At 35.0% G+C, this 22,060-nt stretch overlaps 1 pseudogene; it reads right to left on the bottom strand.

The window, feature by feature from the left end:
• Positions 1-11,178: 11,178 nt before the first annotated feature.
• On the bottom strand, positions 11,179-11,552 carry LOC100685522 (annotated as a pseudogene).
• Positions 11,553-22,060: the final 10,508 nt, after the last annotated feature.

The following is a 22,060-nucleotide window of genomic DNA, read 5'->3' as shown; positions in this document are numbered from 1 at the left end:
TCCAGAAAGATAAACCCTCCTTTCTAGTGTTTACATATTTTCATATTGTAAACATCCCTACAGTTATCCCTTTCAAGTAGCCAATATGTCATCCATGAACATGAAGTTGGGAAGAAGTGTGCTCAGTGGGCTCTTGAAAGCCTATGCGATCCATCACCATCTCCCCAGTGCTGTCTCTAGACAACTAGTCAGGAGCAGAAGCAAAGAAAAAGCAAAAAACAGTGCATGCAAGAAAATGTGACTTTTCACTTACTACACTTGAGCTAAATGTCATTTCTAGGCAACCGAAGAAGATGAAGTTTCTTTTTCTACTATCAAAATAGCAGATCTTCATGAGAAGAATGCCTGCCAGTCACTGGAAATTGGGACTGAAGCTCTACAAATTGCTCTACTCTCTGGCAGTATATGTGAAAGAGAAAATGTTAGAATTGCCAAGTGCATCATGAACAGAGATAAGTAATCCTCATCTTGTCTCTTAAGAAAAGAAATCACATTTAGATAAAAGTCTTCAATAAATGGTAAGGAAGCAAATAAATAGGGCATGGGATATATAAAATTTACTAAACATAAAAAAGAAAAAAAAATACCAAAAAGAGATCATGCTTCTGATTATAATTGCAAATAAAAAAGGAGAATAGCTACTTGGACTTCTGAATAGTGATAAGGACCCATGAGTTCAAGTGAGATAAAATCAAAATTGGAGAATAGAATAAGGTACAAGGACAAAAGCTTCATTCTATTGAAACCAAGGCTAATGTAAGGAAGTCCTGCAAGGTAACTACAATGCAATAGCAACATTAAAATTCAATATTGAAGCCAATAGAGAACATAATTGAAACTTCAGAGAATCAAATTATGGGTGTCAAGTATACATTTAAAAAATCCTAGAAGAAAAAAAATCCTATAAGAATGCAAAAGAAAAGTACAGAAGAGGTAAGAATTGTAAGAGAAGTGATCATTTTATTTTCAAAGCCTGAAGACCAAAGATCCAGCATGTGAATAATACACACTTTGAAAGAGGATTTTTAAAAGAACAGAATATATGAAATGTTAAAAAAGTTGGGGATCCTGGGAATAGTCTCCCTTTCGTCTTTCCTACTTCCTTGCCTCTGGCTAGTTTGAGATTTTGGTGGGCACTGCTCTTCTCTGTAGTAGGATAGATGGGACAGGGCCCTGACTGAGGTGGAAGCTGGTACAGTGCTGGCCATGGGATAGAACTGAGGAGGCAGCATTTGTGATGGGGATATCAGTCACGTACAGAATTATTGAGCAAATAAATAGTTGTTAAAAATGGGAACCATATTTTTTTAGTATTGCATTAGGAAGTTATAAATATAGAAACATGGAAGGCTATAATGAATCCTGTGGTGTTGGAGTAGAATTTCAGAAGTAACATTATGAATACACAAACATACATACATACAGAAGAGAGAAAAGATAAATATAATAATGGGAGTTCTTGGTATAAAGCTTTTTGATTGAGTCTTACTATTTTTGTCTTGGTTTAAATGATTTCAAAATAAAAGGTAAAAGTTACATATTTGGAGGAGAGATTCCTGAAATAAAAAATGCGTGCAATTATAAATTAATTGAAAATATTTTCCCATTTTTGCTTTAAAAGACACAATAGTCATAATTTTAAGATAATAAATTTTTGTTATGGAAAGCTTTAAAAAATACAGATGAAGAAAGTTTTATTTTGTTTTGTTTCAAATTTTACCACTCAGAGGAAACAGCTTTTGATAAATTCTTTCTGTTTTTTTTCTGTTTTCCAGTGCTGTAAATATGGCATTTAAAGGTAGGGCTTTATGGTCAAAGAGAATCAAATCCTACTGGAAACCAAATTCTACTGCTTGTGACCAGTATAGGCTTATCTAGTTACTTAAACTCTATTTCCCTCTTTCTCTACATAAAATAGAAATAATATTTACTTCAGAGAGTGATTGTAAGAATAAAATACATAATAAAGCATGCCCCGAAACCCTTTTTATAATCCCTTTAAAATCTGTTCCTCATAATTTTGCGTATATAGTAATCTGGTCAAAAGTTAAAATTTTGAACTTCTGGTGAACTCCTTCGTAAGGTTAAATGTTCTACTTCAGCAGAATCATAATTATTAAAAATGCAGTCCCCATTCTGAGCCAAATTCATCTTCTTTTATAACTTTCAATCATTATTCTTAGTATGTTACTTGGAAGTAATAGTGGATTTACTGACTCTTCTATGTGATAGCCATTCAAATATTTGAATACTGCTATTAATGCTATTTAGATATGACTTTTTTCAAGGTAAATATTCCCAACCTATCAGTCATCTCTTTTATACTTCATCTTCCAGACACTTCAGCATCACTTTCTTCCCCTCCAGACACATTCTAATTTGTTCATGTGTCTCTTAAAATTTGTATCTCAAAAAAAATAAAAAAATAAAATAAAATTTGTATCTCAAGAGTCAAACATATAATATAGCAGATATTATTTATCAGAAAGTTTGTTAAGACTATCATTAGCCAGACATCTGGATGGCTCAGTTGGTTGAGCATCTGCCTTTGGCTCAGGTCATGATCCTAGTGATGTAGGAATGAACTAGGGGTAGACAAGGCTAGGCAGGGAAAGGCCCCAGAGTCAGGCTTCTATCCATCTCAAGAAAACAGAGCTAAGACAGTAAAAATAACACCACCAACAAAAATACCTGCCTCCTTAGCTCCAAAATGTTAGGGAGTATCCCCCTTTAATGGCTACTAAGTAATCACAGAAACTCACCAGACTACAAAGAAATATGTCATTAAGGTGTTATCAATAATCTTTGGTCAAACCAAGATGGCACAAGAATCTCAAGGCCTGACTAGCCTCACAGAAATCCCAGATGTGGAGAAGTGTTAGGGAGGAGATATTAACCAAAGAGGAGGGAACACCTTGTTTGGGCTCATGAAATTTACAAGAATGTCTTATTTGTTATTATGATAGTTACAAGTCCACCATGTTTGTTCTAAATATAGACATGATATTTACCAATCTACTCTGATATTAACAAGAAATTTACCAAGTTCCCTGGTCAGTTTCCTATAAAAGACTGACCATAAAAGCCCTCAGTGGCAACCATGTTAGGACCCCTCTCACTTTTGAAAGCTTTCTCTGTATATCTGCTTAATAAACTTCTATCATTTGCTCACTTGCTATTGTCCCTGAGATTCATTCTTTGATTCCATAAGACCGAACCAAGCTCTCCCATATCACTAGGGTACTGGGGCTGAGTCCTGCATTGGGAGACTTCTCCTCTCCGTGTCCCTCTGCCTGCCACTCACTCTGCTTGTGCTCTCTCTTTCTGTGAAATAAACAAAATCTTAAAAAAAAAAAAAAAAAAAAAAAAAGATTAAAACTTACCTTGATAAGATTACTAAAATTCTTAGTTTTACTTTAGAAAATGTCCAGGTACTTTATCTTTTCTGTGTGAATGAATTATAAACGATATTAGATAAAGAAGTTTACAAATAGCTGGTTGTAGGAAGGCAAGTTATTAACTGATTTTTCAAGAAAGAAGCATGAGACTTTGAATGGGGACACATGGCTGGAGGAGGTGAGTAAGGGTTATAGAATTGCCAGGAAAATGATCACAAGATACCAATAATCACTCACCAGACTCCAAGACCTTATGAATCGTAATAGGAATTTTTAAAGACCGTTGGGGATGATTGTGTTTGTCAGAACAATCAAAGCAATATTCCAGTTTTGAAAGTGCGAAAGAAAGGTGCATCTCATATGTACAGCCTCATTCACCGTGGTTCTTGGGGTCATCTGTGTAATCAGCTCTTCTGGACTTCAAATATTCTTTATCTGCTCTGCAAACATCACTTTCCCGCTTGTCAAATTCAATTGGAACTGAGCAAATACATCCAACTCCATTCAATTCAGGAATTTTGTCAATGCTTCTCTCCAAACGTGTTGTCCAGAATTGAATAAAAGACTCTGGGTAATTTTATTAGCACAGAGTAGAGTGAAGGGAAACTATTACTTTTCATATTTAGGAAAATCTGTTTCTCTTAATGTAGTCTGAGATTTTGCTCTGTTTTTAGAGTGTGTGATTCCACCCAAGTGCTTCATGTATTTTTCAGCAAGGCCCCATTTATTGCTAATTCTCACCTGGGTTCTTAAGACATTTCCATAATATGTTTTTTCATTTCCTTCCTTTTTTCCCTTATCCATCACATACAAAACTCAATTTGAAAGGATGAAGGAAGATAGAACAAGAAAGAACAAGGAAGTAGAACCACAGAGTAGTTCATTTATTTAAACACGTATTTATTACACAACTGTGATGTGATTGGAATTATGTTAGGCATTACAGATATGGTGATGCATTACACATTTGTGATCCCAGACACTTTAGGACTTTAAACTAATGATTCTCAATAATTCCATGAGATAACTTCAGTGCTTTCGTGGAGAGCTGTGATTCAAATGAAATTAGAGAAGAAATGTAGAGGCCAATGCGCAAGCGAACTCCAGTTTGCGCAGTCACTGGTGGAGGAAGAAGCTGGGTGGAACCATGGTGAAATCTAGTGTAAAAACAAAACTGGTCCATGGCATCCTTCAGGCTTGTCTGGAAGGATAATTGGGATGATGACAACGTAGAGGATGACTTCTCCAATCAGTTATGAGCTGAACTAGAGAAACATGGTTGTAAGATGGAGATCCCATAGCATCCAGAAGAAGAGTTGAAGCAACCTAAACATGAATTGTTTATTAAATTCTAGAACAGAGAAGCCAGGATGAGACACTAAAAAAAATGTTTATTTCATTACCTGTTTGGATTTTTTTTTGTTTTTGTAACAAAAAAATAAATGTTTTGATCTAAAAAAAAGTCAGTTTAATCAGTGCCATTTTTTTATTCAAAGAATTTTAATTATTGCAATGCACAGTTTTTACATATGCAAATAAAAAGTTTTAAAACATGAAAAAAAAGAAAAGGAATACAGAACAAAATGAATATTGTGGAAATAAAATCAATAAGATTCAGTAACTCGATGAATCAACACTAAAGGAATATAGCAAGAGGAATAAGCCCAAATTTTATTTTTATTTTTTTTTTTCTGGAGAACTCTTAGATTTCAAGAACTTTGACAGTTTTACCTTATTTTTGTATTGTTTGACTCATGATATATCCACATGTGTTAGTTCTAATAAAACTAATAATATTACATTTTAAAATGGGACTCCTCTCAGAAAGAAAAAAAAGTTGAGTCTATTTTGCAATAGGCATTTAGTGGTAGTACTGCTTATTTCAACTTAGAAAGAGTAAGGTGAAAACAATATCAAATACAAGATGTCTCATGTCAGTTTATGCAGTTACTTGCTTTCGTGCTAAAATACGCACACAGGACACCTGAGTGGTGAAATTCTTGGGTTCCATTCAGGTCATGATCTCTGGGTTGTGAGATTTAGCCCCAAGGCAGGCTCCACATTCAGCACAGAGCTTGATAGGATTCTTTCTCCTTCTCCCTCTGTCCCTCCCACTTGTGCTCTCTGTCTCTTTCTTGCAAATAAATAAATAGATCTTTAAAAAATGAAATAAGCACACATAAAATTTACCATTTTACTTATTTTAAGTGTACAGTTCAGTGGCATTCACTACATTCAGATTGTTGAACAACTATCACCACCAAGTATCTCTAAAACTTTTTCATTTTCTGAAACTGAAAATTTATATCCATTAAATAATAATTCCTCCTTCCTCCTTCCTCAAGGAACCTGATAATCACTATTCTACTTTATGTCTCTATAAATTTAACTATTATAGGTTCTTCGTGTCAGTGGAATCATACAGTATTTGTCTTTTTGTTTTTGGTTTATTTTACTTAGCATAATGACTTCAAAGTTCACCTATGTTGTAGCATGTATCAGAATTTAATTAATTTTTAAGGCTGAATAATATTCCATTTTATGTCTATACCACATTTTGTTTATCCATTTATCCACTGAAGTACATGTAGGTTGTTTTCACCTTTGGGATACTACAAATAATGCTGCTATAAATATTGATGTACAAATGTATGCTCAAAGGTCAGCTTTCAATTTCTGAGGTGTATATATATATATATAATTTCTGGGATATTATTATCCCAGAATAACAATGGATATTATTATTCCATTATATATATATATATATAATGGAATTGCTCGATCATATGTCTATTTCCATTCATAAATCCTCAGCAGATATAAATGTGTTTAATCACTTTCTGACTATTTCCACTTAAATGTCTAATAGATGTTTTAAACTTAAAATATTTGAAACATTCATTCTGTCTTCCAAACCTCGCACCAGTTGTTATATGTTTTCGGAAATGACCAGGCCATGAACTGCAGTGACGCAGAAACATTGGAACCAATCTTCAGTGCTCTAGTTCCTTCACAGAATGTACTTTATCAGTAAGTCTGCCCTTAAAATAAGCAAGAATCCATCCACTTCTGCTCAAACTCATCCTGACTCCATTTATGTTTTCTGTTTATACTTTTACTCTAGTCTGAGTCACACTAGTCCTATTCTTTCACTTGGACTTAGGAAAATATCCTCCCAATTCTTCTTTGTTCCTACTCTCGTATATTATTCACCTAAGATCCATTCCTCACTCACTTTAAATGCTGCTGTAACATTCCCTCCCACTTAAAAATTCCAAAATCTCTACCATGGCCGCTAGTATGAATGGACCCTGTCCCCCTTCTCCAAGACCATTGTAACTGATTTTCTCTATTCTCTGTACTTTTTCAGATATGCTGCCTATGAGATAATTAACAGAAACTTTTTTTAAAGTTACTTTTTCCCCCTTTGTTCTTTGTAGTTTAGCTGTTAGCTTTCTTCACCTTCTTTAATTTTTGGATGTTTACTGTTGTTTGAGGTGGTAACCTGTCCATGGAACAAATCATAATAAGGCAAGCCTGTCAATTTCTTTCCAATTTCTTTTATATATGTAATGCATTAGAACTGAGTAACCAGGTCTTGGCCAACAAAGTTTTAAGAAATATACTGAGGGACTTCTGAGTAGGATATATATATTTTTTTCTTTCTGAACAAAATAGAAATGAGGAGAAGAAATGTTATTTCTTCCTATCTTGGAAACTGTTGTATAAAGACATGATGTTTTGAAAAGTAGCAATTATCTTATCAGAGTATCAGTCTAAGGATAAAAACAAACAACAACAACAACAAAACAATATACAGCAGAAAATGTTTAAGTCATTAATGCTAAGCATCTGAACCAACTTGAAAAATTTTGAAATGTAAAATTAAATATATTTTCTTGCAGAAGAGACCATGGAAAATATCAGTTGCTGAATAATAAATCACCTTAAAATTTAATGGCTTTGGGATGCCTGGGTGGCTCAGGGTGAGCATCTGCCTTTGGTTCAGGCATGGTCCCAGTCAGTCCCGCGATCAAGTCCTACATTGGGCTCCTTGTGAGGAGCCTGCTTCTCCCTCTACCTGTATTTCTGCCTCTCTCTGTGTATCTCTCATGAATAAATACATAAATAAATCTCTAAATTTTTTTTTAGTAGCTTAAACAGCAATTTATTGTCGCTCAAGATTGCACAGGTTGGTTCTCTGGTTCTCTTGATCTGGACCAGGCTTGACTGATACTGCCTGGGCTCACGCAAGCATCTGTTACCAGTGGGAGATCCTGCATTGTGTGAATGGAGGCCTGGCTTCTTGGATTCCTTATGAAGATTTACATGAGGATTAATGTTCAATAAAGACAGCCAGAATGAAAGTGGTGAGCACAAAGCCATTTGTTAAGGTCAATACACTCTCTAGATGGGAGCTGAGGATGACCTCGAGGGGTCAAGTGCACCAGGCTTTGAAGTGCCTTCTCTTTCATTTTTTTCACAGGTCATAGGTAGGGCAATCTCCCACCGAGGTTGTTTCCAGTCATCTTAGAGACTCTTTCTACTGGTCAGGAGGGTGAGCTTTGGGCCCTACAAGATTCTTGCTGGAACCATCATGCCCATTTTCACCTATGAGGTGTGTGTGTGTGTGTGTGTGTGTGCACTGAAACCACAAGGTAAACATGTTATAATGAAGCTATAGGTTACTGCAGAACGACAAGCTGGAAAGGGAGTTCATGCTTTCTGCATCTGCTGTTCTTGCTCTGATAATCCCGGGAAATCACAAACCACTGTTACCACCATCTTGTCTTCAGTTCATTATCTAGCTAACATGCCTACTCCATCATATTCATGGTCATCTAACAGGTCGGTTGCAGCTCAGCTTAGCTGATCTTGGCCCATATCTGTGGCCAACAAACTGAATCAACTAAGTTCCTCAGAATTTTTATCCTCCAACAAGCTACTTTGGGCTTGTTCTCATGCAAGTACCAAGATTCCCAAGAACATGAGTAAGGTGTCAAAGCCTGACACAGGAACTGACACAAAGTCACTTGTGCCATATTCTCTTGGCCAATGGATGTTGTAAAGCTAGTTCCTATTCACATGAAGGGGAAATAGGTTCTACCACATGATAGAAAGAGTTGGAATATAATATAACAACACATAGAGACAGAGAGAGGGGAGCACTGCAACCATTTTTGTAATCAGTTTACCAAGGTTATTGTTGCCTGTGATTTGCCACAGAATGTCCTCACACTCACAACTGGGCAGTTCTTTCCTTGGCTCTTGCCATAAGTGACTCCTTGTATTTTTCAGTTTGCCATTTAAATGTTATTTCCTCAGAAAGACTTTTGTATAATTTTTCCAGTACCTCTATTCTCTCCATCACAAGTTATTCTATTTCCCTCATTAGAGTATAAGTTTGGTGAAGCTAGAGATTTTATTTATTCATGCCAACACTATGTATTTCCTATTTTATGGCAAGCACTCGATGTCTTTTGGTAGGTTGAATGGAAAAAAGAATAAATGTACAATCACTGTAATAAGTGGAGTGAATTTTTATTGACCAAATCTGTTTTATGTGTTCAAGAGAGTAGAGTTTATTATTATTAGTTTAGGAAAAGGTAATGAGGGGAAAAAAACATCAGGAATCTCAATCTATTTTGTCAGTCTTTTTTTAGTTTGTGTGTGTGTACATATGATGCATATGTAGTATATATATTTATATAATACATATAATGATAATTATATATGCATATGAATGCATATATATAATTATTATTTTGACAAATCAGAACAAATAAATCCTGTGCTTTTCTATTTCTGAGATATGGTCTAAACATTTTTCCCTGCATGGAATATGTATACACTATTTCCTATTTTTAATATTTTTTCCTCTTTTATTGACCGTATCAAATGCCATATCTTTTAAGAAAAGCTTTTGGGTTCCAACTAAGTATATTGGCTTCCTCCGATAGATCCAATAAATCACTATACTGCTCACTGTGTATCTCTATTGTGGTATTTGCTTAAAATATGTTTTTACCTTTCTCAACCTTTATTATATCCCTGGAAATTGGTTTGCAAGTTTCTGAAAGTCAGAGTCTGTCTTATTCTTTCAGTTACTATTATTTTCCACATGCATATAAAAAGTTATCAGTAAATATTTCTTAACTTGAATTAAAGTATGTGATTATTTTGCTTTATATCAAGCAAAATATATTTTGAATCAGATGAGTATCTGATTCAAACTTGAAACTAATTGTAAGGTAAAATGCAGGGTGTTTTTTTTTTTTTTCTTTATTGAATTTGACTCTGCTACTTATCACTTAAAATCCCTGTGTGATCTCTAAATGAGCTGCCTACCTTTTGCAATTTTGCAACTATATTGCTTAGGCACATCAGTACAATAGGCTAGATTTTTTTTTCCTATCAATTGTTCAAAGCTTGTTCTATGTCTCTGCTTCTGTTGGCTTTGTCTCCTTCATTGTATCTTATTTCCCATCGTGCTACCTTCCAATCACTGAATTCCATTCCCACTGGCTCAGTGCTGGGACCTCTTCTTTCCCAATCTCCCAGAACCTTCCAAGATAAACACCTTCAATTACAACCACTCCTCACCTCTTCAACAGAGGCCCCTAACAATAAACAACTTACTCAATACGTAGTTGAAAAATAATTCTCAGACGAGCTTAGTGTAACAGAGAACTGGGATGTAATATGGCTTTTACTCTTTGAACTCCCATTAGTTTTCACATTGTAGAGAAATAGACTCCTTAATATTACCCATAAGTGTAACTTCAGCAGTGTGATATCTAACAGATAAATGTTCTGTAATATTAAATATATTTCATCATTGTACTAAGAAACCACTTCAATAGTACAGTAAATGAAACACCACTATGTCAAATTAAAGGAACCAATAAACAACAAACACTCTATAGAAGAGCATTATTTTTGTGATTTTGTTTTTAATTTTCTTAAGTCTTACTGCATAATTTACAAATTTGTACTAATGAGGTATTTCCTCTACTTTAAGCCTTCTAATGCTGGTATATCTTGTTACACTGAATTTTAAAAGAATCTGAACTTACAGATCATCTATAAAATATGAGAAGTGCTAAATATTTTTTTTTATTTAATATTATACATAAACCACATTACAATGCCTTATATTAAGGAAAAGGCAACATTTTAGAGGCAGGGAATTTTAATTATATTGACATAGTTAATATAACCAGTTATATACATCTAAATATAAGACCGATTTCTTACATGTTTAGACATAGCTTTTATCAATTCTGTGAAAAGTTGAACATTATTAATCACTTACAATCATATTTTTAGAAGGGGAAAAGAGTGACAGTACTTGCTGAACCAAAACGACTATCAAAGTTCAAAAAGCCAGTCATATTCTTTTAACCACAGGCCAAACTTATTAAATAAGGACTGTCCAAAAGAAATATTCTATCAGAGATTCATGATCTGAATTCTGATGTATGTGGTCAATTTAAATATGGTACACATGAGGGGCACCTGGGTGGCTCAGTCAGTGAAGTGTTTGCGGAAGCTTCGGCTCAGGTCATGATCCTGGGGTCCTGGGATCCAGCCTGATGTTAGGCTCCCTGCTCAGTGAGAAGTCTGCTTCTCCCTCTCCCTCTGCCTCTCCCCCTGCCCATACTTTCTCTCTTGCACACACACTCTCTCTCAAAGAAATAAAGAGATAATTTTTTTTAAAATATGGTACACATGAAAAAAGTCATGAGACATTTTTGTTTTGTAATACATAAAGCAGTGGTCAACTATTACTTCCTTTAATAGCTTTTTCAAGGTAAGCTACTAAGTCTGTGTTTTCCCCTGTCTCCTCAATGTCAGCAAAGACCATTTTTTTTTTTTCCAGGGATGTACTTTCTGGGATTCTCCAAATACTCCATCAGTGTCTCCTCTACCCAGGTAATGCTTTTGTTCTTGTTGGCATCCAGGTTAAGAAAATCCAGAGGCCTGACTAAATAAACGATGGAGATTTGGCCCAGTCTTGTGCTTGCCTCCTTTTTCCATGTTATGGCACTTTTTCCACTTCTGGACAAAAATCCTCTTGCTCTTGTCGATATCATCCATTTTTAAATCACTCTTTCACCTCATTGGAAACAAAAAGGCCTACCCGCAAGCCAGATGTCCTGCTCTCTTGAGAAACACTGGGATATTTTTTTATTTCAATTTGAATATTTATATAATATATTTACAAAAAATTATTTTTTAAGATTTTGTTTATTTATTTGAGAGTGAGTGAGAGAGAGCATGAGCCAGGAAGAGTGAGAGTTGTAGGCTCCCCACTGAGCAGGGATCCCAATGAGGGGACCAATCCCAGGACTCTGGGATCATGACCTGAGCCAAAGGCAGATGCTTCACTGATTAACCACCAAGAAGCCCTTAACAAAAATTTAAATGTATAATACAAATGGGAAAAAAGTATTCCCATGCCATCCGAATATTATTTTGATACAACTGGAAAACAAACAGGTATTAAATATTAAAAAAAGAAAAAGATGTACTATGGGAGGATTAACAAGAGTTTCTTTGTGTTTGGACAGAGAGTTCTACACGGTATCTTCTTTGTATTTCTACATGGAGGTCATTGTCTACTTGCCCTATTAGCTGCTAGCTGTACTGTAGAAACTGGAAACCCAGTGCTTTCTTCTCTGTTACTAAAAGACATGTGTGTGTAAGCATGAGTTTGAGGGAAATAGGCTGAGTTGGAAGAGGGTAAGAGAAGAGGAAGAGGTAAAAGGTTGAATGACTTTAAAGAAATCTACCACAACACATGTAAAATAGAAGTGTCAGAAAAGTAGAACATGCTATAAACCATATTGTGAAGTTGTGAAAGAATAAAAAAGTCTATTTTTTGAATAATTCCTCTCTCTCTCCCTCCCAACATCTCTCTATCTCTCTCTTTCTTCCTCTCTGTCCCTCTTTCTGTCTCTCATACACACACATACGACTCATAGGCTTCCATTCATGAAATAGTAGACTAGAATGCTCAGAGTAGATCTGATCATTGTGACATCTTGCTGGTGGTGTTACTGTTCCTTCAAAGTTCCTAGCAGTATCTCCCCTATCCAGTGTTTCCCACAGTGTTTGATGACAACCTCTGGGAGATTATTTCTTTTTCTTTATTTTCCTGGAAGAAATCTGGAGCAGGCATATAGGGCATGGGGAATATATTCTCCATGGGGGTAGGACACTTTACCAGCCTCTTCTCTGTTTATAGAATATTGGCAGGCCAAAATGTAAAATCAAATGGTCCTAGTCTCTTTTAATCCAGAATGGTGGCTCTTTTGGTAGTATAATTCGTTAAAACTGTAATGAACTTGTGTAAATATTAATTTTATTACAGCAAACTTAATTTCCTATAGTTGCATCCATGATCCTTTTCCATATGCAACTCTATCTCTAAATTAAATTATAGGTTACTTAAATTTCCAAGCTTTCACATAAGAGGTACATCATTAGTTTCTTTTTTTCTGAGCCCTTTTGTCCAAATGGAAAGAATTACTGGCTGTTGCTCACTTAATTGATTTCAACAAGATTATGAAGGCTACACTCTTAATTTTTTTTAAATCAAAGGCTAAATTCTAATTGGCCTTTGTCACTCAAAACGTGTCTCAAATTATCTCTTATCAGTTGGATAGGAGAAATATGTAACATCTTTTAATCCTGTATGTCCCAGAATTTCTGGATTTTTCTCTCTTCTTTTTTAACATTCCTTGCTCAATGACCAATCCCTTTATACCTTATCTTTCTTTCTTGTCTTATCTTTCTTATCTTTCTCTCATAGCACTATTTTCAAATGCAGGTAATAATGGTTGAGAAAGATAGTCCATGAGCCCATTTGCTTAATCAATTGCCTTTTAAGTACCTTCAGGTATCATTTTTACCAAATCGTTTGTCTCTGGATTTCCTTCAGCCTCTAATAATAAATTTCTGCAGCCTAAGGCCTGACCCCAAAGCAAAAGCCAAATTGTTTAAAAAACAGTTTTCTATTTCTGATAACTAATTCCTTTATCAAAGTTTTTGCTAAGCTAAGCTGTGGCATCAACAGATCTGACAGTTTCAGAATCTTAGTAGGAGAAAATGTCTACTTCTTTTTCTTGTTACATGTTAGTTATGAACAGTCTACCTCTTTGTTCTACCTCCTTCTTAATCCAGAGTTCAGAGTGAAAAGGCAGCAGCTCCTAAGTACATGCTGGCCTAATGGCAGAGAAGGGAGCTGTAGTAGAACCATGAATTGGCTCTTAAATCTTTTTTTTTTTTTTCCATTTTAGAATCAATTACTTTTATGAAAGATAACTCTACACAAACCAGACACATTAGGAAGTTTGGGCAGTTTCATATGGGAACGAAACGAAATGAAAACAGTAGATTCCAAAAAATTATCAGCTGCTGCTGAATAGCTAACCACATGATACCATCAAATTTGACTCAGCTGGCCACATCTGTCAATACATTTGTTATGACCAACTATATAGTAGATTATAAACCAATGCCTGGATATCCTAACATTTCCATAATGGCCTTAAGGAATAATTCTACATGGAGCACCTTAGCAATATAATCCTATCATTATTTGTGGGCAAAAGCCAACCACTGCATTCAGTGCCAGAAGTAGTATTGTAACGGCTCTTCAATCTTTTACTCAGAATTTGCAAGTATTACCTTCATTCAGATTTCATTATCCCAACTGTTAAGGACTAAATTGTGCCCCTCTTCCCCCAAAATATTGAATCCCTAACTCCCAGCATGGTTGCGTTTAGAAATAGGGGCTTTAGGGAGGTGATTGAGGTTAATAGTCACAAATGTGGGGGCTCCATTCCACTATGACTGGTGGGTGTCATTAAAGGAAGAGAGGGAGAACAAAGATGCTGAGGAAAGGCCATACAGACAGCTGTCTGCAAGCCAGAAAGAAAAGTCTCCTCGGAAATCCAACCTTAAAAAAAAAAAAAAAAAAAGGAAATCCAACCTTGATCTTGGATTTCTAGCCTTCTGAACTGAGAAAATACATTTCTGTTGTTTCAGCCTCCCAGTCTGGGTATTTTGTTGTGGCAGCCCGAGCTGATTAACACACTAAGTAAGTAGGTTACATGCTCAAACCTGACAGCAGTGGGATGGGGAAGTATACTCTCCTCCGGAGAGTCAGTGACTATTACATGGTGTTAGGCAGAAATATATGAACCACATTAGAGCAGAACAGCAATTGCTGTGAAGAATAATACAATCTTTTTTTTTTTTTTTTTAATCTGGTTACTGGTGAAGAGGAGGCAGTTTCTAAATTTGGCTCTAGTTTTCATTCATTTAGTGTTTTAGTTCTGATTGGTCTTTATTATCTGAACTAGTTTAATGACATTCTAAGCCACTAGTATCTATGAACTTTTTAATGTGTAAAAATGAGGAAAAAATAAAACAAAACAAAAAAAGGGCTCTAAAAAATGAAAAGAGAAAATGATACTTTTAATGATTCAAAAGCAAAATTATTAAAAACACATTTCGAATCTGTATTTATTAATATGGAGCATTGGCTGTGAAAATGTGAATTGTGGATACATCTTTATTTGGATTAGATGTTTGGCATCTCAGTATTAAAGAGTCTTACGTGCTGTGTTCATATTTTGATATTTACTGTGTTGTTACCTATTAGTAAACACAGGTATGTAAATATCAGTCAATTATGGTCCTTGCTTTCATGAAAGGTTTGATATTAAAGAAGAGGAAAATTTTAAATTAAGAAGATTGAATAATAAAAGCAGAAACAAGAGATAGATCTTCAGAGGTGGTAAAGATAGGTATTCCAAGAAGAAAGGAATAATGAAAACTAAAATAAATCATAAGTCTTTCTTTCATTGATTTAAGTAGAAGTAATGGGATGCTGTTAACTACTCCTCTGTCTTAAAATATCTTATACTGGGGGAGCAGCCCGGGTGGCTCAGCGGTTTAGTGCCGCCTTTAGCCCAGGCCCTGATCCTGGAGACCCAGGATCGAGTCCCATGTCGGGCTCCCTGCATGGAGCCTGCTTCTCCCTCTGCCTGTGTCTCTGCCTCCCTCTCTCTCTGTGTCTCTCATGAATAAATAAATAATATATTAAAAAAAATCTTATACTGGCTAATTCAATTTTCCAAATACTTGGGCTTGGAGTGAGTGGTACTTCTCTCCCACGCTATTGTAATTAGGATATTAGGACCACTTGCTTTCTTTTCGTCCTGACCTTACTGGCACCCTGTGGCATTTGATGGTCATTGGTTTAAGGCAGGGGACATGAGGGGGGTACTGATGGTCTATATTTGTAAGGTCTAAACAGCCATATATTGCTATATATAAAGGTGAGAATGTATATCTGATTATACACTTTTGCTATTTCAAAACTTGCCTCTAGCATCGAGGGCTATGGTTTGAAATCTTGGCATGTGAACAGAAAAAGGCTTCATGAAACTATTTCAAAAGCATTGCTGAGGTTTAGTAGAAGCTCCAGATTCCCTATGGATTCTCCAGAGGAATTGCACCTCTGTGTTGATCTGATTTCCATATAAAACTTCCCCAATAGTTTTCTTTTGAAAAAAAGATATCCATAGCTGAAATGTGTTTGAAAACCATGCATAAAACTCTTTAACATTCTGAATTTTTGTGGTCTGTTTCCTCTTCTTTCCTCCTTGTATCCATGCAAAACAACCTTGAGACATTCCGTCGATTTTCCATTGATTTCATTTGAAATGTTTCCTTTGGGGATGCCTGGGTGGCTCAGCAGTTGAGCATCTGCCTTTGGCTCATGGAGTCCCAGGATTGAGTCCCACATCTGGCTCCCTGCATGGAGCCCGCTTCTCCCTCTTCCTATGTCTCTGCCCCTCTCTCTCTCTTTCATGAATAAATAAATAAAATATTTTTTAAAAAAATGAAATGTTTCCTTTGCCTGGATACTTTCTTCCACCTATAACCTCCCAGCTTTAGGTCACACCACTTATCACACTGTCCCATGTTCATTTACGTAACAGGATGGAGAAAAAGTCCCAAGGGACCATAGAGCAGAGATGCAGGAACCAATTTGATAGTTGGGAATATGCCTCATTGGTAGCAGAGAGGTTTTTAGGGTCTGGGTAATAAGTAAGAAGCAAATCTCCAATGGCCAATTCTCCACCAAAATCATTTAAAACTGGATTAAATTGTGAGATAGATGTGACAGTTCTAAAACCTCTGGAGGTCAGCTTTGTGTTGGCTATTGCATATATGCTGCCTGGCCTTGGCCCAGATGGCTAGGAGTTTAAGCCTTGGTCAGTGTGGAATTTTATGATTTCAAAGCAAAGGGGCTCAGAGATTGAAAAGTGAGGCGCAGAGAAGTCAGTACAATGCGGTATTAAAAAAAAAAAAGGAACCTTAAAACATCAATTGATCTTTCCTCCTATCTCTAAATTGAATAGTCCCTAAATTATCTCCTGTTTCTCTGCATCTAACCAGAAATAAAATTCTATGGACTGTGTGTTTCTCTGCCTAGAAATCTCATTAGAAATCTACAGACCGAAATCTCTTCTTCATGTCTCTCATTTTAAGCTGAAGTTATTTCTAGCTTCAGTGAAGATAGCAAACAGCTGTTCGTCTTCTTTAAGCTCCCCATACATTTCACAACAACTCGATTAAACAATCCTTCCTGTCTCTACCTTGAGCTATATCCGATTATATTTTATTATTATTTTAGGATTGGCATTTATCTTATGCAATTAGCCTCTTTTTCATATTAATGCTGTATGTCTCTCCACAAGGAGTTTTGTAGGTCATAACGTAAGCCAGAGCATCATGAAGATGAATTGCTACGAGTAGGGGAAAAAATAGCAAAAAGTAGGATTGACAAATAGCGAAAGAAAATGGTTAGGTCAGGTTAGCTAATGAGCCAAGAAAGTGAGAAAATATATTTACAGACTTTTTTCCCCCTTATGCATCCATAAAGTATCTTCATTAAACAACCTGGGCTTGCTAATGTGTAATAGGAAAAAAATGCTGAGAAACATTTTACTTTCCCTAATTATCAATTTTACCCTGGCAACCATCTACTAAAACTACAAATAAAAAAGAGCATGATTTGTTTCTCCTACAGTTGGCTGAATATAGTTACATTAAAAATAAAGTGTTATTGACATTAACTTCAGAAGATAAAGATCCAAAGCAGAGATTTAACCAGAAAGTGATTAAATTCTGTGGATATAGATGATGGGTCCTGTGTCTGAAAGATTTTTATATTGACTCTTGTTATGGACCTTGTTCTAAAAGCTCCCTAAATAAATCACTAGAAGTAATCTAAGGCAATGGGTAATGGAGATGCTACTTTTGCCGCTCAAGGGTAAAATATTTGTTTAAGAAATAGGTGTGCTAGACTTCCCTGAGACTCTTTTTCCATAATTAATGAGTTGATTAATTATATGTGTACCATGAACGATGGTGTCTGGATAATGATTACTGACCCATATGCAGCTCCCAAACCACAGCGAACTTCAAAAATTCAATTACAAGGTCCAGATGCTGTATATTGCATATGTAAACTGTTTTGGGAAGGAAGATTGCATATTAATAACGTCGTCTATGTGGGTTATCTCTGCAGCCTAGTGACTATTCTGCAAAAAAAAAAAAACTTCTTGGAAAAAGCAAAAGGTATACAGAAACTGAACTGTTTCAAGTTTATTTCAGTCTTTAGATACATTAAAGCTTCAGTCACATAATCATTAGTATTTTATTTTGATTATTAAAATCTCTTAGATACTTTTGTTGGAGATTTCTGATTTAACACATTACAGTGATTAAAAAAAACAAAACAAAACATGCATTCTTGACATCTTAAAAGTATTATGTCATTTTTATGTGCCCAAAATGACTTCCTTCTGATTCTAGAGTCCAGAACAGTAACTGGTATTTCTTAGAAAAATGCAAAAGCCAACAATTTATTTAAGAACGAACAAAAGCAAAAACATTCATATCCAGTAATTGACATGTATACAAATTAATTTATTAAACATTGAAATTTAGTAAGTTTTATTATTCATAATTGTTCATTCAATTTAACCATTTACCTATCACATTTATGGAGTATCTAGTAAGTTCAGGGTCGGCATTAAGTATCTCACATACGAAGTAAAGCAGCATGCCCTCCTTGCACTCAAGGAGACAGTTCTACAAATGATACGGTTAGTGAAGGGTCACAGCAGAGCTGGTAAAAGGTGCCCTATCCATAGAGATTTTGGTCAAGTTATATTGAGACAATCTTGGAAATATGATCCCTGCCAGATGATTTTCATGTGATAATCTCTTGAACATATTTTGAAATAAACCTCCCCAAAGAATGGAGAAATACCTGAACTCTGATGTAGACTCAGCCATCATTGGTTGCGGAGAGAGAAATATACACATTAGGGGAAACTATCAAAAACAAGTTCACCTCTCCTTTTCTACCCATTTTCTTTTCTACACTTCAGCTCACATCTTATTTTCTTCCTTTCTAAGGTTCTTTATTGTCAGTCAAGGGTATAAGATAGGATTCCATCCTAGACCAAATGAATCAGGGCCTCTAGGTAAAGCAAAGATCTAAGATATATTTTTTTATCTTCTACTTTTCTTTTGCTCTCTTACTTTTATTAATCTCAGTGGGAGAAGCACTGTCTTAGAAATGAACCTGTATCTAAATTTTCACAGTGACATGACCTTAGTCAAATCAGTTAAACTTTTTGAGTTTGGGCTTGTTTTTCATCTCTATAATGGGATTTTCATTAAAGATTCTTTAAAGGTTTTCCAGCTCTAATATCTTATTGTTGATTTTAATTTTATTTCAGCTTTATTCATGTCCATTCTGATGTAAGTTCCTTTAATGGGAATCCTTTTAAGCAAAACATTAAGTTCTTTTTTTTTATTTTTGATAATTTATTTTTTGCATTTATTGTCCTTCTCTAAAAGTTTATTTTCTCTTCTTTACTGCCTGTTCTCCCTCAGTCTTGAAATCCGCTCAGATTGAAAGATATACCAAAGCCCATTGCTTTTTCTCTTTCCTAAATGCATTTGAATTTTTTTTCTATAGAAGTCCAGAAAAAAACTGAAAAATCATAAAATATTTTGTGATCATTATTTTACATTCTGTTTCTAGTTTGTGACTACTTTTCATTCCATGGAGAAGATATTTTAAAGATGCCCACCTTTGTAAAAAAAGAGGATAGAAATTTAATGAGAAGAATGAGAAAATGAAAATGCAGTGACCAGAGAAACTAAGGGTTATTCAGCAGATAAGGAAAGATTCTTTTAACACTTGGGGACAGAGTCAAGGGAGTTGCAGAATCTCTTTTTTACACACAGAATGGCAAGAACTCTTGACAGGATGAAGAAATACAGGCAATAGATAAGAGAATAAGATACCTTATTTGAGGTAAAACAGAATTTCAATTTAGATGAATATAAAAATTAAAATGATGCTAATTAATTTGGTATATTTCTAGGAGCCTTTCAGATCAGAAAAATATATATATATAAATCAATTCCCCAAGAGTAAGGCATAAATATACACAATTTGTCTCATTCGATGAGGTGATGATCCTAAAAACATCTGCCTTCCAGAATACCCTTGTCTGAAAGAGTACTGGCCTCCAAACGTCCTTAGGCTGATTTAATACCATGAAGCAAATGGACTTTGCTTGTATAAATATTTTTTTTAGAAATCCAAAGAAAATAAGCAATCTCATTGATCAATAACTAAATCTATTCATAACCAAAAATTATCACAACCTCGGCAGCAAGCACTTTCCAGGAATAAGTTGCGGTTTGTCCATGGTGTGTAAATGACTCTTCCAAATCTGCTTTAACAGATGTCATATTTTTTTTCCCTCCTTCTCCATCTGTCACTGACTCAAACTCTCCTTACTCCATTTCTCAGGAACAGCTTTCATCTGTTCTTATTTTCCTTAAATATGTGGTAGTCTTTGTTCATCTACTCAATTTTCCTAAAATATGTTTTTTTCTAATGAATTTTACCTAAGTTGACATTAAGAGTCCTGGTGAAATTAATGAGGACCTTACATACAAACCCTTTGTAATGTTGTGAAAAGTGATCATATTTACAAGTTATAAATGTATTTGGTCACCATGAAGCATGTGTAAATTATGCTTTTGTCATCCAAGGGGCACACCAGGATGATAACCAAAAAAAAAAAAAAAAAAGGAAAATTTTTCTGATATACGATCCAGAATACAATTAAGTCTTTTAACTCATGCATATAACAATCACTTTATCTCCATCAGGTGCTGATTTTCTCTGTTACAAAATGAATTACCTTCTTTCAATTATTTTCCAAGAAGCATTCTATTTTTGGCATTCAATATTGATTTTCTTAAACAAAAATTCATGAAGGTACATCCTAGGCTTGCTTAAGATTTTAAATCTACTTATGATTTTTGAGCAGGAGCAATTAATCTTGGCTAGCTTTGAGAGAAAACTGGAATTGACTGTAACATTGTTTTTAAACAATTGGTAAAAACTAAGTTATTATACAAACACAAATATGCATATGCATATGTATGTATGGATTTTTCTTTTCTTCTTTATAATGAGAGCAATAGGACTCTACAGTGAGATAAACTCATATTATGAGAATAATGGAAATAAGTTTATATAATATGTAAATTACAGAATATGAATGTATAGCTTGTTATAAGTGCATAATTAAATGTGTTTCATGTGATGAGTAATTATTTGTGTAATAAATATGCCTCCCAAAATCCTCCATAGAAAATTATTTTTTCCTAAATGTGCTACTACAGTGTTTTTTTCACTGAAGCACTGCTGCTATTTGTTGTGTTGCTTGTTTACTTCTATATATTTTATTTAAGTAAAGTGTGTGTGACCATAGGGACAACATCTATCTTTTCTACCATTTTATCTCCAACGCCTACTACCCTTCATGAACATAGTAGTAGCTTCATACCTATGGAAATGAATGAGCAAGAGGTGTGTGTGGCCACGGTAGGTCTTTGCACAGGCATGTTCAATCTCGACACCAGCAACCTGGCTCATATTTGCTATGTTTTTTTCTTGCAGTAGGGTAGGTGTTTCAGGAATATCCTATCATTAAAAGTTTAATTTATCTACCCTACTACATCACTTGGACACGTGAACACCATTGACTGTCATGTTCAGAGAAAGGTAGAGAAAAGATTGATCTCTTTTTCCTTAGGAAGTCATTCATGCACTAGTTAGAGCAGTTGCAGATGGCATCATAACTTCTAGGAAATATCCATTTTGCTTTTGTGAAGTAATTCTATTTTTTGTGTAGTGACTCTTGAGGGTCTTACTGCCTCTCACACCACTCATTAGCCCCTTTCTAATTTTGTAATCTCTAAGTCTTTGAAATTTGTCAACACTTAAGGGCATTAGATCATTTCCTTATACTTCACACTTGATCTGCTTCATTTTATACTATTTGTCATAAACCTTCATGACTACCTGATCAGACACATTGTATTGGATCCTCTACAGTGGCATAATTTGGGCTTTGACAGATTTTAACTTTAAACTGGCTAATAAGAATATTTTGACAAGGGATGCCTGGGTGGCACAGTTGGTTGAGTCTCTGACTTGGTCTCAGCTCAGATCATGATCTCTGGGTTGTGAGATC

The sequence above is a fragment of the Canis lupus genome, chromosome 3 (genome assembly GCF_011100685.1).
Source record: "Canis lupus familiaris isolate Mischka breed German Shepherd chromosome 3, alternate assembly UU_Cfam_GSD_1.0, whole genome shotgun sequence".
NCBI lineage: Eukaryota > Metazoa > Chordata > Mammalia > Carnivora > Canidae > Canis > Canis lupus.
The sequence above is the reverse complement of the archived record's forward strand: the minus strand, read 5'-3'. Positions and strand labels throughout refer to the sequence as shown.